This window comes from Sinocyclocheilus anshuiensis, unplaced genomic scaffold, assembly GCF_001515605.1.
Source record: "Sinocyclocheilus anshuiensis isolate Anshui unplaced genomic scaffold, SAMN03320099.WGS_v1.1 scaffold2197, whole genome shotgun sequence".
Lineage (NCBI taxonomy): Eukaryota > Metazoa > Chordata > Actinopteri > Cypriniformes > Cyprinidae > Sinocyclocheilus > Sinocyclocheilus anshuiensis.
In genome coordinates this window covers 7,537-11,939 of record NW_015551113.1, presented here as the reverse complement: position 1 = coordinate 11,939, position 4,403 = coordinate 7,537, and the positions used below count along the sequence as shown (strand labels likewise).

Genomic DNA, 4,403 nt, shown 5'->3' with positions numbered 1-4,403 from the left:
ACACACACACACACACACACACACACACACACACACACACACACACACACACACACACACACACACAGTTAGACATATATTCCAGCATTAATGAATATTCAAATGTGCTGAAGGCTGCACATCATTAATGAATCGCGCTCATCACGTGTTTGAGTTGCACTGACTGATCTGTGCCACTAGATGGAGACATGAAGATGATTTCACCTCCAACTGCATTAAATGATTTATTTTGATTAGTATTTTTGTCTTGTGTTCCTAGGAATCTAGGAAATCTTGAATCAAGATACACCAAATAATGTTCTTTTTAGCAGCATCATATGACCCCTTTAAGAAACATTTACTTGAGTTAGATATTTCGTCTTGTGCAAATATCTGTCAATCTCGTTTTCCCTTTGAATTCAGTTTATTTTTCTGACCCCATTGGCAGATATGTGTTCTTGTTTTAAGCATAAACTCCCTTCATTTTGATACATTTATTCAGATACTTAGTATCATGTTATTTTGCTTCTTAAGTAAATGCATCTTGATTTAAGAATGCTTTGATATTTTTACTGACAAAAATACTGAGCAAGAAAATCATTTTGTGCAGTCATTGATCATAACTGATGAACTTTTGCAACACTGACGCAGTTATTGAACTGAGCTGATCTGAATAATGACTCTATTGTCTTCTGTAGAGCTGCTTTACAGCTGAAACTGAATTTGTCATTAATATGTGTCAGGCTGTGCAATCTAATTATTTAAGATGTTTGACATCAACGTAAAATCTTTAATGTCTTGTTGGTTTGTCTCTGCATGTATTTTGATGAGTCGACTCTGACTCTGTCTGTGGTTGATTGGCTCACGTACAAACCTTCATCCAGGTATGTGTGTGCGGATGTGATCCGCTCTCGTCTGTTCATGTCATCCTGAGAGATCAACACATCTGATCAGTGTCACACACACACACACACACACACACACACACACACACACACACACACACACACACACACACACACACACACACACACACACACACACACACACACACAGATGAATCACAGATAGAGCTGCTGATGAAAGATAGAGACGGATGTGTTCATCACTCACCATCATTAATGGAGACGCGTCATAACGGACACAAACTCCTGCCAGCACACAACATAAAGCTGCTGTGAACAGAGACTCATCGTTTCTAACTCTGATTATTTGTTTGTAACTCTGATTATCACTATTAACAGTTTAACAAAATTACATGTTTAGGGCCCTATGAATTGTTTTATTTTTTCTCACCTTATTGTTACCAAATTCTGTGTTTTAGCATGTCTAACTATTTGAATGCATAAAAACAACTTAATTTATTCAAATTTATTCTTACAATAGCCTTATGAAATGTGACACTGGAGCACAAAACCAGTCATAATGGTCAATTTTTTCGAAATTGAGATGAATGCATCATCTGAAAGCTGAATAAATAAGCTTTCCATTGATGTATGGTTTGTTAGGATAGGACAATATTTGGCTGAGATACAACTATTTGAAAATCTGGAATCTGAGGGTGCAGAAAAATCTAAATATTGAGAAAATCATCTTTAAAGTTGTCCAAATTAAGTTCTTAGCAATGCATATTACTAATCAAAAATTAAGTTTTGATATATTTACGGTAGGACATTTACAAAATATCTTCATGGAACATGATCTTTACTTAATATCCTAATGATTTTTGGCATAAAAGAATAATCTATAATTTTGACCCATACAATGTATTGTTGGCTATTGCTACAAATATACCTGTGTTGTGTATTAAATTTTTTCTGTTTATCAAATGAAGGCATAAACTAAATGAAATTAAACTTTATTTTTTGTTAGACAAAGGAGATTTACTATTAAAATTAAAACATGGAAGAAATATTGTGTGATTATCCCTTAAAAAAATAAAGTTTTAATGATTTTAGTAGCAGTAGTATTACGTACATTCTACTGAAGAATAGTAATATATATTTTTAGCACAATGTCTGTGAGTTAAACCAAACGGGTTGCCATTAAATTTATGTGTGTATATGATATGAAGATAGTTTTACTCGAAGGAAACGGTAAAATGCTTATAAATAGAGCAGTTCAGGAGATGTTGTTGATGTGTTTATGTGTTCATTTAGTGAGGCGGCAGACGCTGAAAACACGGCGAGCGTCTCCTGGAAGATGAAACTGAGCTTTTCACACTTTCTCTAAAAGCAAATAAAAGCAGATCGATATAATCTACTGATGTAACAATAAACTCTGAAGAAGTGTGTGGACAGAGACTCGACTCGTTCATGACTCTTCCCGTGGGCCCATGCATTCACGAGTGAAAGCCGGACTGGGAATATTCTGACGGGGCCAAAATATAAAGAGTTTTTTCTAACATTAGCTTATTGCAACGGCCCTCCAAATTGAACAATATAGTCCATATTCTTCTGTGAGCTTCGTGTGGTTTCGTCTGACATCGCTGGCCGAACATGACTGATTTATTTAGCTCTAACGAGCTGTGTCATGATCAAAACAGATATTAAGCGCTTGGTTTAGCATCTGTCATGCGTGAATGATGCTCAGAGGTGCACATGTCCACGCGGCTAATTTTAGTGTGAAGTTCTTTATGGTTTCCTGTCGCCTCCTGCTGTTTCCTGTTTGTCAGATCCACAGCTGAGAACCATAGTCACGCTGATCTTACAACAACGAACACTCTGATTTAAGTGGATTCATTCACTTTATATGTCACAAGCAGACTGATTAAAAATCAATGCTCAAAAGTTTCCTTTTCTATATCAGCTGAAATATGTTTGATGTATCAGATCTCTCCACATGCATGTCTAAAAGTTCATTCTTTTGCATTAGTGTTATTAGTTTGTGTGCATGTGTTCAGTGATTATAACATGTGACCTGATGTGCGTTCACTCGTCTCTGATTGGACCAAATGTGCTGTTCACTAAACATCACCTGAGCTCATTTATACTCCCTTCACATGATCATTAGTGAATCAACAGCCCTACAGGTTTGATGCATTATTAAAGTAAACATTTTAATATCGAATCAATCATGAATGTGATGTGTTCCGTTATATATCATCTCTCAAAAACATATTGATTAACATTACCTGTCACCAGAGAAAAACACGTTTTCTTGGTTATGTGAACACTAAAGTCGGGAATGTTACATTTTGTTATTTTGCAAACATTATGGGAGTGTTACTTTTGAATGTTCTCTAACCCATCGCAGACAAACGTCCAGCTAAAATGTTTCAGAAGAAAGTTCCATGAACGATGTGTAAATAATGCTTTTGTGCTAATGTTTAGATAACTTTACATGAGCGTTCTGTTAACGTTAGAACATTTGTTCAAATGATCGATATGAATTATTTCTAGTTAAGCAGCTTCAAAACTGAGCCTGGTTTAGTTAGTGGTTTTGCTCAAAGGCCCAGCAGTGCTATTGCATTCTTATTTCTTACTGTGATCAATACATGTTAATCATCTAATCCTGTCAATCACAGTGTACTGTACTGTTCTATATTCATCTCCTCGAGTGTTTTAGCTAGAGAGTGTCGTCAGAGCTGGAGTCGAGCCCAATCTGGTCACATGCATCATTCTGGAGCTTTATATGTGAAACAAGTACGTACATTACAGTGGATAATTTCCACTCATATAACGGCTATAAATAATGTGATGAGAGTCATCTAACTTCACAAATATCGCATCGATGGCTTCAGTGCTGGTTTACAGTGTTACAGAGAGACCAAACAGAACAAAACTGGAACCAGATCCTGTTCTGTGGAACTGAAATCATTTATGATTGACATCATTTACAGTAGCGTCTCATCAGAGCACTCAGAACTGTTTAAAAACATTATAAAAAATATATATATATTAATGAATCTGGATTCACAATAAAGATTATTTTTACGTTGTTATGGGTTTCGGGGGAAATCCGTGAAATAATGTTTTTACTTTTACATTTATGCATTTGTCAGATATTATTACGCAACGTGACACAGAATCATAAATGAATCATTTTGGGAGCAAATGATTATGAAGGTTCATTAAACATTCTAAAAGTTCATATATATGTTAACATTCATATACCTTCATAAAATAAGTGTTTTTGTCTTAAACTGTTCTCATCTCACCTGCTGTGATTCTGATTCAGCTGCAGAATCAACATGTCTCTAATGCTGCACAGCTGATAAATAAACTGATCCGTCCTCAAATATATCTCACACGTTTGAGCAGAATATGATGCTCAGAGTTTGATACAGCAGTCAAAGCTTTCATACAGACTGACAGACAGCAGAGCCTGGAAATCATCTTACCTTCATCTCGTGAAGAGCAGGAAAGGTTCACCGAGCTCCAGCGGCGTGTGTGTGTGTGTGTGTGTGAGAGAGAGAGTGTGTG

The 4,403-nt window shown here is 36.0% G+C and overlaps 1 long non-coding RNA gene across 1 annotated transcript; it reads right to left on the bottom strand.

The window, feature by feature from the left end:
* Positions 1–845: 845 nt before the first annotated feature.
* Positions 846–4,391, bottom strand: LOC107662992 (uncharacterized). The gene is made up of 3 exons (XR_001631267.1): positions 4,322–4,391; positions 1,093–1,130; positions 846–908 (listed from the first exon to the last, which is right to left on the bottom strand). It is a non-coding gene; the product is annotated as an uncharacterized LOC107662992 (long non-coding RNA).
* Positions 4,392–4,403: the final 12 nt, after the last annotated feature.